General features: G+C 38.7%; 1 protein-coding gene and 1 pseudogene across 2 annotated transcripts in view; both read left to right on the forward strand.

The window, feature by feature from the left end:
• The window catches only part of NRDC (nardilysin convertase), a 103780-nt gene that overhangs the window by 6562 nt on the left and 70036 nt on the right, over positions 1-27182 (forward strand). The window lies entirely within an intron of this gene.
• LOC112823984 (non-histone chromosomal protein HMG-14 pseudogene) lies at positions 73-26743 on the forward strand (annotated as a pseudogene).

The following is a 27182-nucleotide window of genomic DNA, read 5'->3' on the forward strand; positions in this document are numbered from 1 at the left end:
TTAACAACTGAGCCACCCAGGCGCCCCAAGGGGATTGGTTTTAGAGAAATAAAGAGAAAATCTCTATCGAAAATGGAGGAATGTGTAATGACGAGTGTGGATGCAGGCGGTTAGGTGTTGAAAGCATTCTTTATAGACTTTTTTTGCTCTGTAAAGTAGGCATTGGAGTTTACTTAAGTGGTTTTTTAGAAGTTGTGGGGGAAGTGGTGGGAAACAGGAAACCTTTAGTGGTAAAGATTGAAATAGCTAGTATAGAGAATGGGTAAAGTATATTTGGGAAGTACTAAGAGAAGTTGTGGGTTCTTGATCATGAAAATGACATAAGTAAACCAGTGTTTTAAGAAGATTAATCTAAAGATAGTTTAGAGCCATAGGATGAGGCAAGACTGGTTTAAGAGGTAATTATAGGGGCGCCTGGGGGGCTCAGTTGGTTAAGCATCTGCCTTCGGCTCAGGTCATGATCCCAGCGTCCTGGGATCAAGCCCCACGTCAGGCTCTCTGCTCAGCGGGGAGCCTACTTCTCCCTCTGCCTCTGCCTGCCACTCCCCCTGCTTGTGCTCTCTCTGTCAAATAAATAAAACCAAAAAAAAAAAGGTAACTATAATTGTGTATTGAATGGTGTGCACTGATATATACTAGTCTTTCTCTAATTGACATATACATATTCCCTTTTTTACTTTTTTTTCCTTTCCCCTTATTAACTCAGTTTAGCTAGGCTAAAAACCCATGAGTATAGAGACCATGTCCTCTTGTTCACTTAATGTCCAGCACATAGTAGGTTCTCAAATAATATTTGTAGAGTGTATAAATGCATGAGTGCTCATATGCTAGATGTTTTCATGGAACTCTTGGATATTCTGCCAGAAATTTTTTATTTTTATTTATTTATTTATTTAATTTATTTTTAAGATTTTATTGATTTATTTGAGAGAAAGAAGAAGTGAGAGCACACAAGTTGGGGGGGAAGGAGCAGAGGGTGAGGTAGAAGCAGACTCCCCGCTAAGCAGGGAGCAGCCCGCCTTGGGCCTGGATCCCAGGACCCCGGGATCATGACTTGAGCTGAAGGCAGATGCCCAACTGAATAAGCCACCCAGGCGCTCCAGAAATTTTTAGATTAAATTTTTAGATTAAAAAAATAATTACTTGGGATACCTGGGTGGCTCAGGTGGTTAAGCGCCTGCCTTCAGCTCAGGTCATGATTCCAGGGTCCTGGGATTGAGTCCCGCATTGGGCTCCCTGCTCGGTGAGGAGCCTCCTTCTCCCTCTGCCTGCCACTCCTGCTTGTGCTCTCACACTCTCTTGCACCCTCTTTCTCTCCCTGGCAAATAAATAAAATCATTTAAAAAAAATTACTTGATAATTCAAGGAAAACAGTATGACTGGGTAGGTTACAGAAGAAAATATAAATTATACAAGTAATAATTATACAGTAATAATTGTATATTTAATTCCTCTAGAAGCTTGTGGGGCTTGGCAGATAGTTAGCAGTCAAATGTTAGTTATTGTTTTAATATGTTCCCAATTATTAAATGATATTTGCAGCATTGTTTGTAATAGCAAAAAATCGGCAACTTTATTGTCCATTAGTTGGCTAAAGATTGTTATATAGTTATATAATGATGATAATATGTATCCATAAAAAAAGAGATGGTTTTATATATTGAAATGGAAAGATGTCCTGTGATTTATTGTTGAATGAAAAAAGCTTGTTGCTACCAAGATTAAAATATTTTATTTATTTATTTGTCAGAGAGAGAGAGAGAGAGAGCACAAGCAGGGGGAATGGCAGGCAGAGGGAGAAGCAGGCTCCCCGCTGAGCAGAGCGCCTGATGTGGGACTTGATCCCAGGACCCTGGGATCATGACCTGAGCTGGAGGCAGCTGTTTAACCCACTAAACCACCCAGGCGTCCCATATAATTCCATTTTTAAAAGGAGAAAATAGCACCTCCCATTATATGTTTACCTAAAATACAATTTTTTATGTTTAAATATGTACAGAGATGGTTAGGAATGATAGTAAGCTTATTTCTCTAAGGAAAGGTGGAAGGAATTTGACTTGTATTATTTACTATTTATTTATTTAAAGATTTTATTTATTTATTTGACAGAGAGAGACACGGCGAGAGAGGGAACACAAGCAGGGGGAATGTGAGAGGGAGAAGCAGACTTCCCGCTGAACAGGAAGCCCAATGCGGGGCTCTATCCCAGGACTCTGGGATCATGACCTGAGCGGAAGGCAGACACTTAACGACTGAGCCACCCAGGCACCCCAGTATTTATAATTTGTGTATATATATTTTTAATTGAAGTATACTTGATATATAAGTTTCAGGTGTACAACATAGTGATTTACAAATTATCTGTATTGTCATATGCTCACCATAATAAGTATAGTTACTGTCACCACACAAAATTGTCACAGTATTATTGACTATATTCCCAATGCTGTACTTTTCTTCCCTGTGACTTATTTATTTTATAACTGGAAGTTTATATCTCTTAATTTCCTTTACCTATTTCAGGTATCCCTCCACCATCTCCCCTCTGGGGATCACTCGTTATTATTTATGAGTCTGTTTTTCTTTGTTGTTGTTTGTTTTGTTCAGATTCCATATGTAAATGAAATCATAAGGTATTTGTCCTTCTCTGTCTGACTTATTTCACTTAGTATAATGTCCATGTTTTCACAAATGGCAGGATTTCATTCTTTTTCATGGTTAATATTCCATGTGTATGTACACCACATCTTCATCCATTCATCCATCAGTGGGCGCTTAAATTGCTTCCATATCTTGGCTATTGTAAATAATGTTGCAGTTTTGAATTAATATTTTCGTTTTTCTTTTCCAGAAGTGGAATTACTGGATCCTAGGGTACTTGGATTTTTAGTTTTTGAGGAACCTCTATACTGTTTTCCATAGTGATTGCAACAATTTACACACTCACTAATAGTGCACAACAGTTTCCTTTTCTCTACATCCTACCCTCATTATTTCTTGTCTTTAGCTATTCTGACTGGTGTGAGGTGATTTCTCATTGGGTTTTGATTTGTGATTAGTAAGCATCTTTTCATGTTTCTGTTGGTCATCTGTATGTTTTCTTTGAAAACATGTCTATTCAGGTCATCTGCCCATTTTTAATCAGATTATATTTTGGTGTTGACTTGTATGAGTTCTTTATTTATTTTGGATGTTAACCCCTGATTGGCTATATCATTTGCAAATACCTTCTCCCATTCAGGAGATTGCCTTTTTGTTTTGTTGATGGCTTCATTCTCTGCAAAAGCTTTTTAGTTTGATACAATCCCCATTTATTTTTGCTTTTGTTATCCCTTATTTGGGTAAACATATTTAGAAAAATATTGCTAAGGTTAATGCGTAAGAGATTACTGCTTGTGTTTTTTTTTAGGAGTTCTATGGTTTTAGGTCTTACATTTAGGTCTTTAATCCATTTTGAGTTTATTTTTGTGTATGGTGTAAGAAAGTGGTTCAGTTCCATTCTTTTGCCTATAGCTTCCAGTTTTTCCACCACCATTTATTGAAGAGATTGTCTTTTCCTCATTGTGTATTTTTGCCTTCTTTGTCATAATCATATAAGCGTGCATTGGTTTATTTCTGGGCTTTCAATTCTGTTCCATTGATCTGTGTGTCTGTTTTGTGCCGGTACCATACTGTTTTGATACACATTTAAAAAATGGTCATGAACATTTTCATATTTTTTTTTTTAAGATTTTATTTATTTATTTGACAGAGAGAGACACAGTGAGAGAGGGAACACAAGCAGGCGGAATGGGAGAGGGAGAAGCAGGCTTCTTGCTGAGCAGGGAGCCCTATGAGGGGCTCGATCCCAGGACCCTGGGATCATGACTTGAGCCAAAGGCTCAATGACAATGCTTAATGACTGAGCCACCCAGGTGCCCCCTTGTTGTTTTTCAGTATACTTTGTCTACCTAGTGGTCCGTTGTGTAGGTATGCCATAATTTAATCATTACCGTTTTAAAAGATAGTCAAATTTTCTTTACTTAAGAAGCCTACAGGGCGCCTGGGTGGCTCAGTTGGTTTGGCGACTGCCTTCGGCTCAGGTCATGATCCTGGAGTCCCGGGATCGAGTCCCGCATCGGGCTCCCCGCTCAGCGGGGAGTCTGCTTCTCCCTCTGACCCTCTCCCCTCTCATGCTCTATCTCATTCTCTCTCTCAAATAAATAAATAAAATCTTTAAAAAAAAAAAAAAAAGAAGCCTACAGAGTCCTTTGAGAGTGAACTCAATCATAATGAGTTTGGTAGGTATGTAGGGTAACCTCTGGTGATCTGGTCTGTTTCAAGGATATTCTCTAATTGGGAGATCTGGCAGGCAAGAAGATTGGTCTGGGACTTCCACTCTGACATAGGCTTCATATTCATACTGTCTCCCAGAATGAAGTCAATTCCAACTCACAGGAAACTGAGTAGATTATAGGCCCTTTATTATAGCTCTTTCTAGTATGGGAGGGTGGTGGCTGGGAGGGCTCAACTATATGGTTGGACCAGAATTTAACTGTTTTCAGAAGGGTTGGAAGTAGATTGTAGTTTGAAAAGTTAACTTGGTCCTTTGGAGAGGTGTTTAGAGAGATTTTATATTTTTATTAATAAAACTAACAGTAATCTTGCTTCTCCTAATAGTAATAACTGGTATTTGTTGAGTGCTTACTATTACTAGGTCCTGTTCTAAGGAGTTTATGTAGATTACCTCATTTAATCTTTATAGTAACCTTATTAGGTACTGCTCTTATTACATGATAGCCTAAAATGCTGTTCTATGAAAACACGTTCTGAGCAGGTACCAGGCACTGATTAGTGTAAATGGGTGTTCTGTCATTTGGTTCCTTCTAAGTATACTCCTTACCATGACAGACAAGCTCCAAGCCCCTCAATTTTTGGTTTCTTTCTAGCTTTATCTTCTGTTGTGCTGTTTTGTACTCTTTTTCTTGGCACATGCTTTACTCTTTGGTCACGTTTGCCTTGTGAGTTGAAGCATTACCTCCTTTGCGAATCCTTTTATGTATGTATGTATGTAAGCTCTGTGATCAAGAGTTACATGCTGTACTGACCCTGCCAGCCAGGTGCCCCTTCTCAATCCTTTCTCTTACTTCAGTCTTCCCCTCCCACATGTGAGTTATTTGTTCCTTTATGTACCCCTGTAGCAATTTTTTTCAAGCTGTTTGATATTTTTTATAAGTTCAATTTATCTTTCCCCCTTATTCTGAAATTTTTGTATGGAGTGACTTTGTCACTTCGAGTCTTTGCATGCCTTTTCTTCTGTTACTAATAAGTCACATATCTGTACCTCTATCTAAGACCCATAGCTCCATTTGTGCACTAGCTCCCATCCCCTTTATTGATACTATCCATCAGTTATTCCAGCAATTTTCCCCCTTCCACTTGGCATCGTCAGTTTCCCCCTTTTACTGGATCATTTCCATGAGTACACAAATATGTTGTAATTGTTCGTCTTCAGGGAAAAGACATTTCTTTATTCCACATCCCCTCTGAGTTACGCCCTTCCAGCTACTCAGATTTCTTGTTTTTTTTTTTTTTTTTTAAGATTTTATTTATTTGACAGAGAGAGACACAGCAAGAGAGGGAACACAAGCAGGGGGAGTGGGAGCGGGAGAAGCAGGCTTCCTGCTGAGCAGGGAGCCTGATGCGGAGCTCAATCCCAGGACCCTGGGATCATGACCTGGGCTGAAGGCAGACGCTTAACAACTGAGCCACCCAGGCACCCCAAGTTTCTTGGTTTTCTTTATAGCAAAGCTTGTTATAAGAATTGTCTATACTTGGGCACCTGGGTGGCTCAGTCACTTGAGCCTCCAGCTCTTGGTTTTGGCTCAGATCCTGATCTCATGGTCAGATCCCCCCCTCCCACACCTTTGGAGTCCCGAGGCCTCCCCCAAAGGGATCCAGTGGGGCTTCATGCTCTGTAGGGGGTCTGCTTGAAGGTTCTCTCCCTCTGCCCCTCCTCCCACTCCCACTTGCACATGTGTGCGCTTGATCTCTCTCATAAATAAATATTAAAAAAAAGAATTGTCTATCCTTGAAATTTGCAGTTCACTTATTCCCATTCTTTTTTTTGAGACTATCCATTTTAATTTGTAATTTTTTTCATTTAATATATGATTTCTATCTTTCATTGCCATTAGTATGTTCCACAGCATCATTAAAAAATTTTTTTTATTGATGTATAGTTGACACGTTATTTCTTGAACTCAGAGTGGTCTTTTCTCATTATTGCTATATCAAAATAGCTGTTTTCAAGATCACCAATATCCTTTACAGTTGGTTAGTTCTCAAGTTCTTATCTTACTTGGCCTTTTCAGTATCATATGACATGGTTAATCATTCTTCTCTTCTTGAAATGCTTTTTGCAAATGGCTCCCAGGTCAATCAGTACTGTTCTCCTTCTCTTTCTGCCTCATTTGAAGATTCCTCCTTATCTCCTTGACCTCTAAATTTTGGAGTGTTGAGGCCTCAGTCCTCAGACCTCTTCTTTTCCCTGTTTTCCTTTGCTCTCTGTGTTATCTCATTCAGTTTCATTGGCTTTAAATAGCATCCTTTATAAAGTAACAATTTTGCTCAGGTTCCCAATCCCTATACTCTTTTTTTTTTTATACATGAGAGACAGAGAGAGAGAGAGAGAGGCAGAGGCAGAGGGAGAAGCAGGCTCCCTGCTCAGGGAGTCCCACGCAGGACTCCATCCTGGGACCCCGGGATCGTAACCTGAGCCAAAGGCAGATGCTCAACCATCAGAGCCACCCAGGCACCCCCTATACTGTTTCTTACGGTTATGTTTCTTCATAGCACTTATTGCCATTGGATATTATTTCCTGGTATGTGAGAACAAGGAGTTTGTTTTGTTCACTGCTGTATCCCCAGTGCCTAGATTAGTGCCTGTCTCATATTCTTGCTTCCATCTCTTGACTCTTTCATCCTTTAATCCTCTGGCCGGATTGTTATATAAAGATACGTTCTTCAGTCTTTTTTTTTAATCATTTCATTTCTCACTTTTATTTTAGAAATGTATTTATTTGTAAGAGAGAGAGCACAAGCCAGGGGGAGAGGCAGAGGCTCTCCCTCTCCCTGCTGAGGCCAGGGAGCCCGATTTGGGGCTCAATCCCAGAACCCTGGGATCATGACCCAAGCCAAAGGCAGACCCTTAACCGACTGAGCCACCCAGGTGCCCCTAAAAAAATTTTTTTTAGGAAATAAAACTGTACTAATACAGTTGAAATTCTTTATAACTGCTCCTCCTATTTCATTTCCTACCCTCTTTTCCCGGTATTAATCTTTATCTAAATTAGATATATAGGGGCGCCTGGGTGGCTCAGTCGTTAAGCATCTGCCTTCGGCTCAGGTCATGATCCCAGGGTCCTGGGATCGAGCCCCGCATTGGGCTCCCTGCTCAGCGGGAAGCCTGCTTCTCCCTCTCCCACTCCCCCGGCTTGTGTTCCCTCTCTCGGTCAAATAATAAATAAATAAAAATCTTTAAAAAAAATAGATATATAAATGTATACCATTCCTATGTTTATTTTATACTTTTTATCAAAAATGCATTTATCTGTAAACAGTATATATTGTTTTAAGACATATAAATAGAAATTGTAATATTAGATGTCTCATAACCTGCTTTTTTTTTTTTTGGTTTAACATTGCTTTTGAGATTTGTCAGTGCTAATAAGTATAATACTCTGTTAAATGCTATTTAGTAATATCTTGTATGAATACATCATAATTTATCTGTTTTCTTATTATTGGTCATTTAGATTATTCCCACTTTTTTTTTTAAAGATTTATTCATAAGAGACAGAGAGAGAGAGAGAGGCAGAGGAAGAATGGGGGACTTGATCCCAGGACCCTGGGATCATGACCTGAGCCGAAGGCAGATGCTTAACCATCTGATCCACCCAGGTGCCCTATTCCCAATATTTTTGTTATTTTTTTATGTTATGCCCCCATTTATCTTTTCTCTGATTGTTGGACATTTAACTTGTTCCCAGTGTTCAGTGAACATTTTATACATGACTCCTTGGGCACACATTTGAGAGTTTATCTATATACCTATAAGTGAAACAACTCATTTTTAACTAGGTATAGCCAAAGTACTCTTCTAATTGGCTGTACTATTTTACATTTATGCCAATAGAGCATTAGAGTTCCTCGTCCTGTACCTTTCTACCAACTCTTGATATTGTTAGATTTTTAAAAAATTTGATTCTCATTTTTTTTTTTAAGAGAGAGAGAGAGCAAGCATGTGAGCACGTGAGTGGAGGGGGAGGGGCAAAGGGATAGAGAGAATCTTAAGTGGGCTCCATTCCCTGTGCAGAGCGCAGGATAGGGCTCAGTGTCATGAGCCTGGTATCATGACCTGAGCAGAAATCAAGAGTCAGATGCTTAACCAGCTGAGCCCCCAGGTGCCCCTATTTTTCTCTTCTAAAAAGTCCTTTTGTTTGTGTTTTCTCTTATTACTAATAAGATCAAGCATTATTTCGTGTTTCCTGGTCGTTTGAATTTCTCCTTTTATGAACTGCCCATTTTAGGGGCAGGTGTTATTTCTTTTCCTCTTTAAAATTGACTTGTAAGACTTTATATATTTTGAATCCTTTACTGGTTATAAGAATCACAGATATATTCTCTAAGTCTATATAGCTTTCCTTCACCCTTTGTTTATAAAGTCTTAAAATTTAATCAGATTTTTTTCATCTTTGTGTTTTGTGCTTTTTCATCTGATTTATTTTCTGCTACAAGTTTTACAGTTTTGCTTTTTATATTTGGGTATGGATCTCATTTTATTACTGTTGTATAAATACATACAACCAGTTGTCCAAGCACACCTTTTGAAGTCTGCATCCCAGAAGTCACCAAATGTTTTCTCTAAAGGCCTATATAACAAACATTTTAGGCTTTGTCAGTCAAGAGGCAAAATTAAAGATATTATGTAGGTACTTCTATAACAAGGAAGAAAACAAATTTCTGCAGTTTTTTTAGATTTCTGCAAATTTTAAATAAAATTTTTATTAAGTTCAAGATATAGTAACAGTACTTTTAAAAAAAAGATTTATTTATTTATTTGAGAGAGAGAGAAAAAACAAGCAGGGAGGAGGGGTAGAGGGTGAAAGAGAGAGAGAGAGAAGCAGACTCCCTGTTGAGCAGGGAGCCTGATCTGGGGCTTAATCCCAGGATCTGGAGATTATGACCTGAGCTGAGGGCAGACACTTAACTGACTGAGTCAGCCAGGCACCCTGTAATAGTACTTTATTGATAATACAGATTAACTAGTGAGAAGACTGGAATTCTTTTTATTGGGATAACATTTTTGGGGGGGTTCATCTCATTATCAAAGTTGATTGCAACTGTTCATCTGTTAATACTGATTTGTAATGAGACTTGACTTATTTCATCTTTGAAAATGTGTTTTCATCCTGACAGGTACTGCCAAATACTGAATATCAGTCCATTGAGTGTATGCTTTTAATTTAGCATATTCTTTGCTTGGAAAGCATTTATAGAATTCTGTTAGAGGGCTCCTGAGTGGCTCAGTCATTGAGCATCTGCCTTCGGCTCGGGTCATGATCCCAGGGTCCTGGGATCAAGTCCCACATCGGGCTCCCTCCTCAGCGGGAAGCCTGCTCTCCCTCTCCCACTCCTGCTGCTTGTGTTCCTGCTCTCGTTATCTCTCTCTCTGTCAAATAAATAAAATCTTAAAAAAAAAATAAAGAATTCTGTTAGATTCTTGTGATATTTTTGCCCTTTTGCATGTCGTTACATTGTAGATTAATCACTTCTGATTGAAAATTAGGTGGAAACTCCTCAATTAGATGGAGTCTTTGCACAGTTAAAAGGACTTTGAAATATGGAAATTTCCTTTGTGCTTGTACCAAGATCTGAAAAACTTTGCTGGATCTATAGTTTGCTTGGAAAACATAACTGTTGGAAATTTGTGTTGGAATGGAGATATGGCTTCTTGTTTTAACTTTTGACAGCACAGGAAGTGAATAAAGCAGCTTGCCATTACGGGTGATTCAGATAAAATTAGTTGTTGTTGAAATGACTTTACCATAAGATGTTTTGCATAAGTGCTATTTTGTAATTTTGGGTTGAATTCATTAAGAAACACTATGGGGCCTTCAGCAAAAGCTGATTTCCAAAGCCATTTGGTGTTTGACAGTAGTGGTTGAAGGCTGTTCTTTTTCAGAAAAATTTCAATCTTGTCCTGGAACTCAATTGCAATAAAGTGTTCCCATTGCTAAGCCATCAGACCTCTCTATAGTAAGGTAATTCAAGATATTCAGCTTCTGTTTCTGAAAAAAAAAATTAACAGAACTGATCATTGTAAAGTCTACAAGAGTAAATGACACTACTGTCTCACTAATACATGATAGATTCAAATATTTTCTGTAAAGTACTGCTGATGAATAAGACAATGAATAATCATAGGCTTTGAAACACCTCACAAAGGGTAAATTTGTCCTACTAAACCTTTTTTTCTGCTCCAAATTTTTACCAACAGTGGTGGTAATATGTATTAGATTACACTTCCAGTTGTAGTACATTCATGTTTTCTCAGCCTCTTTGAAAATATTCTTGTAGGGACGCCTGGGTGGCTCAGTCAGTTAAGCGTCTGCCTTCAGCTCAGGTCATGATCTCAGGGTCCTGGGATCAAGCCCCGCATTGGGCTCTCTGCCCAGTGGCGAGTCACCTTCTCCCTCTGACTTGCAATCTCTCTTGCTTTCACTCTCTCTCAAATAAATAAATAAAATCTTTAAAAAAAAAAAAAAAGAAAATATTGCCTCCCAACCCCTGGCAACTATCATTCTACTTTCTTTCTTTTTTTTTTTTTTTTAAGATTTTATTTATTTATTAGAGAGAGAGACATTGAGAGAGGAAACACAAACAGGGGGAGTGGGAGAGGGAGAAGCAGGCTTCCCGCTGAGAAGGGAGCCTGATGTGGGGCTCTGGGATCATGACCTGAGCCGAAGGCAGATGCTTAACGACTGAGCCACCCAGGTGCCCCCCTATCGTTCTTTCTTTCAGTGAATATGACTGCTTTGGGTAACTCATATAAGTGAAATCATACAATATTTGTCCTTTTGTATCTGGCTTACATCATTTAGCCTATCTTCAGAATTCATCCATGTTGTAGCATATGTCAGAATTTTTTTTTTCTTTCTTTCTTTCTTTCTTTTTCTCTCTTTTTCTTTTCTTTTCTTTCTTCAGATTTTATTTGTCAGAGAAAGAGAGAGAGAGAGCACAAGCAGGGGTAGTGGCAGGCAGAGGGAGAAGCAGGCTCCCTACTGAGCAGGGAGCCCGATGCGGGTCTCGATCCCAGGACCCTGGGATCATGACCTGAGCCGAAGGCAGATGCTTAACCAACTGAGCCACCCAGGGGTCCCGATTTTTCCTTCCTTTTTAGAGCTGAATAATATTCCGTTGTATGTATATACCACATTTTGTTTATCCATTCATCTGTTGATAGACATTGGGTTGTTTGCACCTTTTAGGTATTTGAGTCCCTGCTTTAAATTCATTTGGATATATATCCAGAAATGGTATTGCTCAACCATTTGCATTCTTCTAGTATGTTAGTATTGCTGTGTAACAATCTACCTCACAATTTAAGTAACTCAAAGCAACAATGATTTATTATTTCTTAAAATTCTATGGGATAACTAGGTACTTTTTGTGCCAGGGGTCACTTGTGTGACTGCATTCATTTGGTGGGTTGGCTGGAGCTAGAGTACCTAAGGTGGCTTCACTCACATGTTTGGGCCTTGGTGAGGACAACAAGTGGAACTTCTCTCTACTCACAATCTCTCCTTATTCAGTGTGGCTTGTATTACTTTAGGTGACAACTGAGTCCCAAGAGAATAAAGGCAGAAGCTGCAAGACATCTTGAGGCCTAGACTCCAGGACTCACACATCAATTTCACCACAATGTATAGGACAAAATGTACAAACCTAGCCTAGATTCAAGGGATCGAGAGAAATAGTCTCTAAGTCTTGTGGGAAGATTAGTCAGGTTAATAATTGGGGCCATTATTAAAATGATCAGTCACACCTAATAACCTAACAGCTGTTCCATAGCAAAGGAACCTTGAGAAATGGGGAAGGACTGCCATTTAGGGAGCCAAATGTACTTCTGGTGAGTCTTAAATGGGGTGGCTTGGTATTATGTTTTAACAAGTAAGGAGATGTGGGTTTTTTGAGCTTGGTTATTTGCAGGAACTATGTTGTACCATGCAGGTTTTTTTTTTTTTTTAAACTGTTGTATGGTTAGCTTTATTTTTATTTATTTATTTTTATTTTATTTATACGAGCAGAGGGAGAGGGAGAAGTGGGCTTCCTGCTGAGCAGGGAGCCTGATGCGGGTTTGGATCCCAGGACCCTGAGATCATGACCTGAGCTGAAGGCAGACGCTTAACGACTGAGCCACCCAGGCGCCCCAGTATGGTTAGCTTTAAACTGATGCAGCTTGGGCAAGAAGGCCTTAGTTGACTCAGGCAGGTCATATCAGCTTTAGTGTGTGGGCTGTTTTAACTTCAGAGTTGCAGCTGGCCTAGAATTATAGGCAAAGCGCTAAACAGGGATTTGAATTTTTTATTTTTTTAATTTTTATTTATTTTATTTTTTTAAGAACAGATTTTTTTACATTTTTTTGTTTTATTATGTTAATCATCATACATCATTAGTTTTTGATGTAGTGTTCCACAATTCGTTGTTTGCGTATAACACCCGGTGCTCCATTCAGTACGTGCCCTCTTTTAATACCCATCACCAGGCTAACCCATCCCCCTACCCCCCCAGTATTCTTTTTTTTTTTTTTGAGATTTTATCCATTTATTAGAGCATAAGTAGGCAGAGCTGCAGGCAGAGGGAGAAGCAGACTCAGCAGGGAGCCTGACGTGGGGCTTGATCCCAGGACCCCGGGATCATGACCTGAGCCGAAGGCAGTTGCTTACCGACTGAGCCACCCAGGCGCCCCGGGGTTTGATTTTTTAAAGCTTTTATGGGCATAACAATACTTAATGCCTTTATTGATTTCTTGAGCCAGGCCTGCAGTTTTAAACTGCAAAGATGTCTAAAATTCCAAATGTGCTGTAGAGTAATTAATGACTGAGGCACTAGACTTAAATTGTTAATTCCAGATCTAGACAGTGCTAAATCTGTTTAGGTTAAAAGAGGGTATTTGGGAAGGCTTACTTTGTAACTATGTAACTTGTCACCACCCTCCCCATCTCCACCATGTGGTCTCAAGTATTTTTGGATTTAAATATGTGAGCTTTTGGAGGGGGGGAGAGGGAAAAAAAGTGGGTGGGGGGAGGGAAAAATATGTGAGCTTTTAACTGGTAATTTTAGTGACTGAAAGTGGATTTCTTCACAAAAAGTTAGCTTGTTAAGGAACAAATAAAAATGCATGGTTGGATACTTTATTATAGAGAGAATAATACCATACTCTTGATTCTTGGACATGGTTTGCAAAATCTGCTTTGGTCTTTCATGTCAGTACAGGAGCAATGGGAGAATGAAACCAAATAAAGGAAGACAGATTGAATAAGCTAGAGGAAGAGAAGTCTTCTTAGAGAAAGAGTGACATCCTATATACATATAAATATTTGAGGCTACATAGTTTGGGGGGGAAGTAATGACAAGTTATGTAATTACAAAGTTAGCACCCCAAGTATCCTCTTTTGACCTAAAATGATTTAGCACTATCTATTTAGACCTAGAAATAGCAATTTAAGGCTGGAAGCTGTGTCACTATGTTCTCACTATATATGAAAATGAGGTCTTAAAGGCTATATAGTATGCTATGTTATGGCTGGCTATAGGAAATTTATTGCGCATTCATCTATCTGTGGACATTTGGGTGATGTCCAATTTTTCTCTATCAAACATTGCTTCAGTGAACACTCTTTTAACATATCCCTGAGATACAACAATATTGAAATTAGGCCAATTAATAGCTCTACAATGAACAAAGTGTACAAGTTAAAGGAAGAGTCCTTTGTCTCTCACTTTAAACCAAAAGTTAGAAACAGTTTTAGTGAGGAAGGCATGTCAAAAGCTGAGATAGACTGGAAGCTAGACTTCTTGAGCCAGTTAGCCAAGTTGTGAATGCAATTAAAAGTACTACTTAGTGAATACACAAATGAAAGGTTGATAAGAAAGCAAAACAGCCTGATATGGAGAAAGTTTGAGTATTCTGGATGAATATTATTTCCTTAAATCAAAGCCTAATCCAGAACAAGGCCCTAACTCTCTTCAATTTTATAAAGGCTGAGAGAGGTGAGGAAGCTGCGAAAGAAAATTTTGAAGTTAGCAGAGGTTGGTTTATGAGATTTAAAGAAAGGAACTGTCTCCATAAGATAAAAGTGCAAGGTGAAGGGGCGCCTGGTGGCTCAGTTGGTTAAATGTCTACCTTCCACTCAGGTCATGGTCCCAGGGTCCTGTGATTGAGCCCTGTGTCGTCGTCCATGCTCCCTGCTGGGGAGTCTGCTTCTCTCTCTCCTTCTGCCTCTCCCTGCTCATGCTCTCTCTTTTGCTCGCCCTCTTTCAAACAGACACACACACACATGCATACATACATACCTTAAAAAAGCAAAAAGTACAAGGTGAACCAGCAAGATGTAGAAGCTGCAGCAAGTTATCCAGAAGATCCAGTTTAGATAATTAAAGAGGGTGGCTACACTAAACAACAGATTTTCAGTGTAAATGAAACAGCTTTCTGTTGGAAGAAGATGCTATCTAGGACTTTCATAGCTATAGAGGAGGAGTCAGTGCCTGGCTTCAAAGGACAGGCTGATTCATGCTAGGAGCTAATGGTAGCTGATGACTCTAAATTGAGGCCAGTTCTCAGTTACCATTCTGAAAATTGTAAGTCCCTTAAGAATTATGCTTAATCTACTCTGCCTCTGCTCTATAAATGGAACAACAAAGCCTGGATGATAGCACATCTATTTACAAGATGGCTTACTAATTTTTAAGCCTACTGTTGAGACTTACTGCTTAGAAAAAAAAAAAGATTTTTAAAAATATTACTGCTCATTGGCAATGCATTTGGTCACCCAAGAGCTCTGATGGAGATGTACAATGAGATGAATGTTGTTTTCATGCCCACCAACACAGCATCATCTATTCTGCAGCTCATGTATCAAGGAATAATTTTGACTTGTAAGTCTTGTTATTTAGCAGATTTTGTAAGGCTATAGCTGCCATAGATAGTGATTCCTCTGATGGATCTGGGCAAAGTAAATTGAAAACTTTCTGGAAAGGATTCACCATTCTAGATGTCATTGAGAACATTTGTGATTCATGGGAAGAGGTCAAACTGTCTGCAAATACATGAGCAGGAGTTTGGAAGAAGTTGATTCCAACTCTTATGGATGACTTTGAGGGGTTTAAGATTTCTGTAGAGGAAGGAACTGCAGATGGGTGGAAAGAGGAAGATAACTAGAAGTGGAGCCTGAAGATGGGACTGCATTGCTGCCACCTCATGATAAAACTTGAATGGTTGAGGAGTTGCTTCTTACGAATGAACAAAGAAAGTGGTTTCTTGAGATAGATTGTACTCCTGGTGAAGATGCTATGAAGATTGCTGAAAGGACAACAAAGGATTTAGAATATTATATAAACCTAGTTGATAAAGCAGCATCAGGGTTTAAGAAGATTAATTTTGAGAGAAAGTCTGTGGATAAAATGCTATCAAAGAACATTGCATGCTATAGAGAAATTATTTGTGAAAGTAAGAGTCAGTTGATGCAGAGGCAACTTCATTGTTGTCTTATTTTAAGAAATTGCCTTAGCCAACCCATCCTTCTGCAACCACTACCATCATCAGGCAGAAACTGTGGACATTGAAGCAAGACTTTACACCAGCAAAAAGATTACGGCTCACTGAAACCATGGGTGATGATTAGCATTTTTTAGCAATAAAGTACTTTTAAATTAAGGTATGTATTTTTTTTTTTTTTAGGTATAATGCTCTTGCACACTTAATAGATGACAGTATGGGGTAAACATTAAGTTATATACACAGGGAAACCAAAAAGTTCATTTGACTCGCTTTATTGTAATATTTGGTTTATTGTAGCAGTCTGGAACTGAACCTGCAGCATCTTTGAGATATGCCTGTATACAGTTTGCTCTTTGATTTTGTTTATGATGCTTTGTTTTAGGAAAGTTTTAAATTACGGTGAAATCTTTCCATTTTTTTCCTTTATGAACTTCTGGATTTTGTGTCTTGTTGAGCACAGATTTTTCTTCACCCCAATATTATAACAAGATTTCCTCTTAAATACTTAAAAAAATACTTTTAGATTTTCCTTTTAGCTCTATAATCTCTGAAATTTATGTGTTGAGCGTGAGGAAGTAGATATGTTTTTTCCCCTCAAATGAATTCCCTGTTTTTTTAGCATCATTAATGAATTGTAAATGGTGTTGCAACAGTATTATAAACACTGCTGTTTCTAGAATGTCCTTTCATTGATCTCTAAGTGTTCCTATACCAATATACTGTTTGAATTCAATTGATTTAAAAATTTGTATTTTTAGGGGTGCCTGGGTGGCTCAGTCGTTAAGTGTCTGCCTTCGGCTTAGGTCATGATCCTGGGATCCTGGGATCGAGCCCCACATCTGGCTCCCTGCTCGGCAGGAAGCCTGCTTCTCCTTTTTCCACTCCCCCTGCTTGTGTTCCCTCTCTTGCTGTCTCTCTCTCTTTGTCAAATGAATAAATAAATAAAATCTTTAAAAAAATTAAAAATAAAAATATTATTATAATTGGTAAGGACATTTCCCCTCATTGTTTTCCATTTTCAAAATGTTCTTGCCATTTATGTGACTCTTCACATGAATTTTGGAGTCAGTGTGTATGTTATGATCCACAAAAAATCTTGTTGGTTTTTTTTTTTTTTTATTGGAATTGCCTTGAATTTAGAGACTCATTTGGGGGAGGAATTTATATCTTTACAATATTGGGTCATCCCATTCAACAGTATGGTATGACTAGTCAGGTCTTCTATTTTCTTCTGTAGTTTTCTAGTTTTCCTTATGTTGATTGTGTTGAGTAGTAGTGAAAAAAATGGGTTCTAGTGCCATGCTACTTGGGTTCAGTCTCTGCTAAGCTTGGGCAAATGAAAAACCCTTTTTGTGTTTCAGTTTCCTCATCCATGAAATGGGAGTAATAATAACAAGATTTCCTCTTGGGTTATTGTGAGGATGAAATTAAGACATGTTGAGACATGTAAGTTAACACATTTAGTATGTTAGCTAATGTTAATAAGTATATATTTAGGTATTTTATAGTTTCTGTTGTTTTTGTGAATAGGGTCCCATATTTAAATCTCATTTTAGGGTACCTGGGTGGCTCAGTTGGTTAAGCGACTGCCTTCGGCTCAGGTCATGATCCTGGAGTCCCAGGATCGAGTCCCGCATCGGGCTCCCTGCTCATTGGGGAGTCTGCTTCTTCCTCTGACCCTCCCCCCTTTCATGTGCTCTCTCTCTCTCTCTCATTCTTTCTCCCTCAAATAAATAAATAAAATCTTTCTTTAAATTGGTTATCTTTGGTATATAGGAAAGTTCATGATCTTTTTGTTCATGTTTTGTTTTTCTAAATTCTCGCATTCTCTAGGTAATCATATATTTTACAATGAATCGTTTTTGCTTCAATATATTTGCCTTATTTATTTATTTATTTATATTTTGGATCGTTTTTCATTGACTAGGACTCCCAATACAATGTTGAATAGAAGTGATGATAAAGAGCATTTTTTTTCATGCCTCTTTAAATGGCTTTGATGTTGATTTATGAAAGTTAACCCTCTATAAAGCCAAGGGCTTTGTGTGTTTGTTCTTATTTTGTTAACTAGTGGGTTTTGAATTTTTATTAAATTACTTTTATTATACAAATAAATTAACATACTTTTATTACAAAAGTTTGGAAAAGTACAGAAATTATGGAGTATAGGGAAATTATAAAGCATGGAAGTTCTTTTGTATGCTGTTCTACTTTTATTCCTCTCTTTCTGTATATGACTGTTATATTTGGTTTCTATCCTTTTAATTCTTTTGTGATACCATTATATACATTTAATGTGTACATGTGCACACATACGTTTATTTAGTTTTATAAAACTAGGAGTTAGATTTTCATTTAGCAGATACTAAGTACCTATCATGTATCAGGCATTAACCTTTTTTTGTTCATTCAGCAAACATTTCTTAAATGTTTCCGAAGTGCCAAACAATGTCTCTGGTGCTGTGGTATATCTGTGAAGAAAAAGAATAGCTCTGCCCTCAGAGCTAATATTCTAAAGGTGCAGACAAGAGAAAGGAAGGGAAGGAGGAAGGAAGGAAGGAGCCAAGTGTTGATAAATGGTGTGAAAAAGTTAAAGCAGGATAAGAGAGGAGAAAGATTGTGGTGCTGTTTTATTTATTTTATTATTTTAAAAAATATCTACTTTTTAAAAAGATGTATTTATTTTAGAGAGAGAGAGAGGGCGCATGCAAGCACAGGGAGAGGCACAGGGAGAGAGAGAGAGAGAGAGAAAGAGAGAGAGAATCTCAAGCAGACTCCGTGCTGAGCATGGAGCCCGACGCAGGGCTCAATCCCACGACCCTGAGACCATGACCTGAGCCAAAAGCAAGAATTGGATGCTTAACCAACTGAACCACTCAGGCTCCCTAAAAATTTCTGATCTGCTAACAGTGTCCTTTTCTGTTTTGAGTCTGTCATGATTTTATTCTCAAACAAAACCAAAACAAAATATAACCACAAATTTTTTTTTGTTATTTACATGTGATTTTTTGGTATGAAAGGAGATAAAGCCGTATGTTCAGTCTTTCATCTTAAACCAGAGGCTCCTTTCCTTGTCTTCCTTTGCATATTATTCTTTCCAGTTTCTGCTAGCCTGACTTTCTTTTTTTTAAATTGAATAAATTTGGCACATAACATTGTGTAAGTTTAAGGTGTAAGGCATGTTACTTTGATACATTTATATATTGAAATATTGCTGATATAGTGATGTTTATCACATTACATAATTATAGTAGAGTATTATCTATATTCATTATATTGTGCATAAAATCTCTATGACTTGTTCACTATTCGTTACAAGTTTGTACCCTTAAACACCATTCTTCTTAACTCCCACCCCATCCCATCCCCTCGCAACCACCATTTTCTCTTTTTTACAGGTTTAACTTTTTTAGATAGGACATATAAGTAATACCCTGCAGAACTTGTTTTTCTCTGTCTGACTTATCTCACTTAGCATAATGTGCTCAAGGTCTATCCATTTTGTCCTTTCTCATGGCTAAATATTCCATTGTGTATATATTGCCACATCTACTTTATCCATTCATCCATTGTTGGGCATTTGGGTTGTTTCCATATCCGGGCTTTTATGAATAATGCTGGAATAAGCATGGGAGTGCATATTTCTTGTCGAATTCCTGTTTATATTTCCTTTGGGTATATACCCAGAGGTGGAAACGCTGGATCACATGGTAGATCTATTTTAAATTTTTTGAGGAATCTCCACATTGTTTTTCACAGTAGTTGGACCAATTTACATTCCTGCCAACAATGTTTAAGGGTTTTCTTTTCATTTTCATCAGCACCTGTTGTCTCTTGTCTTCTTGATGATAGCAATTCTAACAGGTGTGAGGTAATATCTTACTGTGGTTTCGATTTGTATTTCCTGGGTAACTATGATGTTGAGCATCTTTTCATGTGTCTGTTGGCCATTTTGATATTCTCTTTGGAAAAGTGTATATTTAGTTCTGCCCATTTTTTAATTGAATTGTTTTTGTTGTTATTAAATTGACCATGTTCTTTATATATTTTGGATATTAACTCCTTATCCAATATATGGTTTGTAAAAATTTTCTCCTGTTCTGTAGGTTGTCTTTTCATATTGTTGTTTCTTGGGCTGTACAGATGCTTTTGGGTGTGATGTAGTTCCATTTGGTTTTTTGCTTTTTTTTTTTAAGATTTTATTTATTTATCTGAGAGAGAGAGAGAGAACATGCAAGGAGGGGAGGTGCAGAGGGAGAAGGAGAATCAGACTTTGCTGAGCAGGGAGCCTGACACGGGGCTTGATTCTAGGACTCTGGGATCATGACTTGAGCTGAAGGCAGATGCTTAACTGACTGAGCCACCCAGGTGCCCCTCTAATTTCTTAATACATGTCTTCATTGCTATGAACTGTACTCTCAGAATTGCTTTTGCTGTGTCCCACAATATTTGCTATGTTATATTTCCATTTTCATTTGTGTTAGGATACTTTTTTCTCTTTTGATTTTTCCTTTGACCTAATTGTTTAGATGTGTCTTTTTTAGTTTCCATATATTTGTAGATCTTTTCACTTTCCTTTTGTTGTCGATGACTAGTTTCATACTATTGTGGTCAAAGAAGATAACTTGGTATGATTGCAGTCTTAAATTTGCTAAGATTTGTTTTGTAGCCTATCATATGATCTATCCTGGAGAATGTTCTATGTGCACCTGAGAAGAATGTGTATTCTTCTGCAGTGGATGGAATGTTCTGTATGTCTATTGAGTACATTTGTTCTTTTTTTTTTTTTAAGTTTTTTTTTATTTGTGAGAGAGAGAGAGCACAAGAGGGAGAGCAGCAGGGAGAGGGAGAAGCAGGCTCCCCACCAGGCAAGAGCCTGATGTGGGGGCTCGATCCCAGGACCCTGGGATCATGACCTGAGCCGAAGGCAGATGCTTAACTGACTGAGCTACCCAGACACCCCAGTACATTTGTTCTTAAGTGTGGTTTAATTCCAGTATTTCTTGTTGATTTTTCCCTCTGGATGATCTACCCATTGCTGATAGTGGGGTATTGAATTCTCCTATAATTATTGTATTGTTGTCTATTTTTCCCTTAAGATTTGTTATTTGCTTGATATATTTTGTTGCTTGAGTGTTGGGAGCACATATGTTTATGATTGTTATATCTTCTTGATGAACTGACACCTTTATCATTATGTAATGACTTTATTTTGAAGTCCGTTTTGTCTGATGAAAGTATGGCTATGCTTGCCTTCTTTTGGTTTCACTTTGAACCTGTGTGGGTATTTTTGTTTGTTTTTTTAACCTATGTGTGTCTTTAGTGCTGAAATGAGTCTCCTGTAGGCAGTATATAGTCAGGTCTTGTTTTTTTTTTTATCCATTCAGCCACTCTGTGCCTTTTGATTGATGAGTTTCATCCATTACCTTTAGGGGGGTTATTGATATGTAAGGATTTACTACTGTCATCTTTTTTGCCTTCTGGTTATTTTGTTTCTCCATTGTTTCCTTTTCCTTCTGCTTATGTCTACCTTTGTAAGTTGGTGGTTTTCCATGGTGATTTGTTCAATCTCTCCTTTTTTTTATGTTTGTATCTCTGCGTAGATTTTTGCTTTGTGGTTATCATGAGGTTTACATAAAACATTTCATAGATAGGGCAGGAGGAGTGGCAGTGGCCAGGCAGCCCAGCTTCAAGAAAGATTTCTGCCCCTGTGGCTGCAGGCACCTGGTGCACACCTGCCCCACCACGATACTCAAGAGGAAGGTCCGCTCCACTGAGGGGTTGGCAAAGGAGGAGCCCAAGAGGAGGTCATCAAGGTGGTCAGTTAAACCTGCTCCTGCAGAAGTGGAAATGAAGCCAAAAAAGGCAGCAGGAAAGGATAAATCTTCAGACAAAAAAGTGCAGACAAAGGGGAGAAGGGGAGCAAAGGGAAAACAGGCTGAAGTGGCTAACCAAGAAATGAAGACTTATCTGCAGAAAAATGGAGAAACTGAAAATGAGGAGCATCCAGCCTCAGATGAAGCAGGAGAAAAAAGCCAAGTCTGTTTGATACCATATACCATGTCTTATCAGTGGTCCCTGTCTCCCTCTCATACAATCCAGGGGAATATATATTTTTTTAAGATTTATTTATTTCAGGGAGAGAGAGAGAGAGAACATGTGCACATGCAAGTTGGGGGGAGTGGCAGAGGGAGAGAATCTTCAAGCAGATTGAAGGAGCCTGTTTGGGGGGGAGGGGGGCTGGGTCTCCTGACCCATGAGATCATGACCTCAGCCAAACCAAAGAATCGGAAGTTCAACCCACTGACTGAGTCACCCAGGCTCCCCCAGAGGAGTTTCTTTTTTTTTTTTTTAAGATTTTATTTATTTGACAGAGACACAGCGAGAGAAGGAACACAACCAGGGGGAGTGGGAGAGGGAGAAGCAGGCTTCCTGCGGAGCAGGGAGCCCAATGCGGGGCTCAATCCCAGGACACTGGGATCATGACCTGAGCCAAAGGCAGACGCTTAACCAACTGAGCCACCCAGGTGCCCTGAGGAATATTTTTTAAAAATTTTTATTGTTATGTTAATCACCATACATTACATCATTAGTTTTTGATGTAGTGTTCCATGATTCATTGTTTGTGCATAACACCCAGTGCTCCATGCAGAACGTGCCCTCTTTAATACCCATTACCAGGCTAACCCATCCTCCCATCCCCCTCCCCTCTAGAACCCTCAGTTTGTTTTTCAGAGTCCATCATCTCTCATGGTTCATCTCCCCCTCCGATTTCCCCCCTTCATTCTTCCCCTCCTGCTATCTTCTTCCTTTTTTTTTCTTAACATATATTGCATTATTTGTTTCAGAGGTACAGATCTGTGATTCAACAGTCTTGCACAATCCACAGTGCTCACCATAGCACATACCCTCCCCAATGTCTATCACCCAGCCACCCCCGAGGAATATTTTTATCAACTGTTTTATAAATGCAAGTTTTTTAGTAGCTCTAGAAATATTTTTTTTAAATATATATTTTTTAAGATTTTATTTATTTATCAGAGAGAGAGAGACAGAGGCAGGCAGAGGGAGAAGCAGGCTCCTTGCTGAGCAAGGAGCCTGATGTGGGACTCGATCCCAGGACCCTGGGATCATGACCTGAGATGAAGGCAGATGCTTAACTGACTGAGCCACCCAGGCATCCCTAGAAATATTTTTAAGAAGGAGGGAATCCCACCTCATCCCATTTTTTAAGTGTAAATGCTTTTTTTTTAAGATGTGAAATCATTTGCTGGTTGCTTATTTTTTGGTACAACCAGAAAATAATAGTGGGATATTGAATGTGGGAGGCCTTGATTGTCTTGGGTATCAGCTCAACATTCCATAGATGGGGTTGTTTTTATTTACTATAGTACCAAACATACTAAATGGCAATTTGGGGGCAGTTGTGCATTTAACATGTCTTGAACATCAATTTTTTTATTTTTTATTTATTTAATTTATTTATTTTTAAAGATTTTATTTATTTGTCAGAGAGAGAAAGTGAGAGTGAACAGCATAAGCAGGGGGAGTGGCAGAGGGAGAAGCAGCCTCCCCGCAGAGCAAGGAGCCCGATGCGGGACTCGATCCCAGGATCCTGGGCTGAGCTGAAGGCAGATGCTTAACTGACTGAGCCGCCTAGGCGTTTCAATTTTTTTTTTAAAGATTTTATTTATTTATTTGACAGAGACACAGCGAGAGCGGGAACACAAGCAGGGGGGGTAGGAGAGGGAGAAGCAGGCTTCGCTTGGAGCAGGGATCCCGATACAGGGCTCAATTCCAGGACCCTGGAACCATGACTGAGCCAAAGGCAGATGCATAACCGACTGAGCTACCCAGGTGCCCCTATCTTGAACATTTTAAATTACTTCTCTTCCCACATTGTTTTTGGTAGAATTGTTTCCTAAAGAAAACTACTCCTTGATCTTGGCTCTCCCTGTCAGAATTTTTTTTTTTTTTTTAAGATTTTTTTTTTGTTTATTCATTTGAGGAACAGAGACAGAGAGAGAGAGAGAGAGAGAGCATGAGCAGGGGGAGAGGGAGAAGCAGGCTCCCCGCTGAGCCAGGAGCCCGCCGATGTGGGGCTCGATCCCAGGACTCTGGGATCATGACCCGAGCCGAAGGCACATGTTTAACCATCTGAGCCACCCAGGCGCCCCTCCCTGTCAGAATTTTGTACTCTCTTTAACATCTTGGTTGTGGTAGTCCGGTTTTTCTAGTAACTTTATTAATGTGCTGTGCAAGATTAAAAATTTGAGTGTGTAGTGTATATGATACTAAATTGTGAATTAATGGGACTTAATGTAACAGTGTATCAACATTTGATGATATTGGTACTTGAAATGCTGTTAAGGAAAATTTGCCTCCAAATTTTAAGCTGGAAGGTCACTGGAATAACTTTTGGAAAAGAATCACAACTGCATGATTTTTTAGATTTTTGGTACGTATGTTAAGAATTGTACAAATTGAAATGTCTGACCTGATCCTTAGAATAATCAGTAAAAACTTAATTATGAAAGAAAAAATATTTCATAGATAAAATAGTCCTTTTTCTTCTGATACCAGTTTATCTTCATTTGTCTATAAAATTTCCATCATTTTACTGTTCCCTTTTTATATTTTTGATATCACAAATTATCTTTTTATGTTGTAGTTTTTTTACTTAATTATAATAGCTGTAGTTATTTTTAATGTTCTTTTCCTTTAATTTTTGTGTTATAATTAAGAGTTTAACATATTCTAAAAAAGGATCAGTTTTCTAATTCTTTGTATCACCTTAATTATAGTTTAGTGTACATAGGTCTTTTTGTTCAGCTTGAAGAGCTCCTTTCAACATTTCTTTTAAGGCAAGTATAGTGGGTCTCCTGGTGGTAAACTCCCTTAGCTTTTGTTAGTCTGGGAAAGCCTTTATTTCTCTTTCATATCTAGAGGATAAGTTTGGCATATAGAGTATTCTTGGCTGACAGTTTTTATCTTTCAACATTTTGAATATGTAATTCCATTCTCTCCTGGTCTGTAGATTTTCGCATGAGAAATCTGCTGATAGCCAAATGTGGGTTCCTTTGTAAGGTTACTGTCTTTCTTTTCCCTAGCTACCTTGCTTTTTTTTTTTTTATCATTGGCTTACAGCAGTTTTATTTTTAAAAATTTTATTTATTTATTCATAAGAGACAGAGGCAGAGGGAGAAGCAGGCTCCCCACTGAGCAGGGAGCCGGATGCGGGACTCGATCCCAGGACCCTGGGATCATGACCTGAGCCGAAGGCAGACGCTTAACCATCTGAGCCACCCAGGCGCCCGGCAGTTTTATTATTTAAAAACAATTTTTTTTAAAGATTTATTTTTAAGTAATCTCTATGCCAGACATGAGGCTTGAACTCACAACCCTGAGATCAAGTAAGTCACATGCTCTACTGACTGAGCCAGCCAGGTGCTCCTCAACAGATTTAATATATTTTGGAGAAGGTCTTTTTGCATTGAGATAATAAGGTATTCTGTTGGCTTTGTAGACTTGTATATCCAGTTTCTTTTCCAGGTTTGGGAAGTTGTCAGCTATTATTTTGTTAAATAAACTCATTGGCACCTAAACCTCTCCTTTTTTTCTGGAATACGCATTATTCTTATGTTGGCTTTTCTAATGAAGTTTAATAGTTTTCATCACTTTTAAAAAATCTAAGTTCTCTCTTCTTTTCCACCAGAATCATATCTAGATTCCTATCTTCCAGCTTGTTAATTCTCTCTTCATCTCTCTGCTCAATTTCTAGTGCATTCTCATACCTGATTAATTGATTTCTTCAGCTCTGGATTTTTTTTTTTTTTTGAAGAATTTTGGTCTCTTTGGTAAAGTACTCCTTATGTTCATTCATTATCTTCTGAGATCATTGTATTGCCTGAGTTTTTTGTAGCTTGTTGAATTTCTTTATAATATTTTGAATTCTTTATCAGTTAGATTGCAATATTCCATGTCTTTGGGTTCAGTTGCAAGAAAATTGTCATTTCCTTTTTGTGATAAAATACTATGTTTTTTAGGGTTGCCTGGGTGGCTCAGTCGTTAAACGTCTGCCTTCGGCTCAGGTCATGATCCCAGGGTCCTGGGATCGAGCCCTGCATCTGGCTCCCTGCTCAGCCAGGAGTCTTCTCTCTCTCCTACTCCCCCTGCTTGTGTTCCTTGTCTCGCTGTGTCTCTCTCTGTCAAATAAATAAAAAATCTTAAAAAAATATTATGTTTTTTGATGGTGTTTGATGAAAAGTGCTTCTGCTGCAGCACTTAAGTAGCAAACACCTTTCTTATTTAGGCAAGGTTTTGTTTACTTTGATTTTAACAGTTTAACAGCGGTAAATTAGGAGCCTTCTTTTTGTTTTCCAGAAGGTGGCACTATAGTACACCAGAGCTGATTTATTGCTAAGGTTGGAAGCAGATGATAGAAAGAGAGAAGGAAGGAAGGGGAGGAGGGAGGGAGGAAGGAAGAAAAGAAGGCAGGAGGGAGGCATTGTGGGGGGGAGGTGTGTACTTAGCATTTGAGGCTTTGGGTATGCCCACAGCCTGGTAGGAGGATCCTCCAGTTGGGGTACCCAGGAGTCTGTGGGCAGTCTCCTTGCCTGAACCCAGGACACACAACAGGAGACATTTTCTTTCAGTCCTGGCTATTTGCCTACTTCCCTTTTCTTTCCTTCCCTACAGTCATTGCTGTTATTCCTCAGAGCAATGGGTCCCTCCAGCTGCAGAATTCACAGCTGGGCAGACCTCCACCCACCACCTTGACCCTCTGTCTCTTCTGCCAGCAACATTGTGCTGTTCTGCTGCTGGACCTGCTGACACTAGCTCCCACAGCCTCTCCATGGCCCAATCTACCCACTTTGAGTTACATGGATGGATGTCTCAGGTTTCCTGGTTTGCTGTGCAGAGGTAGTTTTTTTTCAGTTATGGAAGTCCGATTAGTTGTAAATGAAAGCGGAGAGAAAAAAGGAACAACTCGCCGAGCTGTAGTACTTATATCCTTTCCAAACTTTTTTCATCTTGAAGGCTCAAGTTAAGTGTACCTTGCTTTAAGGGCTTCCCTATTGCTTCTTTCTTTCTAACATGTTTAGTGCTATCATTCTGGATTGTACTGGCTTAATTGCATCATATTTTACTAGACAGTGAATGCCTGGTGGTGAGAAATGTGGTTTTATTAACTTTACTCTAAATGTAGTATGGTAGCTGATATAGTAAAGGCTGCTGAGTAAATGCTATTGAATAACACACGAAAGAATAAGTATAAACAGGAGAAGTTTATAGTAGGCACCCTGTCATCAAACTGGCACAGCAGTTTTACTAATAGGATAGTCATTTTCCTGCTAGG

This window comes from Callorhinus ursinus, unplaced genomic scaffold, assembly GCF_003265705.2.
Source record: "Callorhinus ursinus isolate GAN/ISIS: 27379988/994484 unplaced genomic scaffold, GSC_fseal_2.0 scaffold9, whole genome shotgun sequence".
NCBI lineage: Eukaryota > Metazoa > Chordata > Mammalia > Carnivora > Otariidae > Callorhinus > Callorhinus ursinus.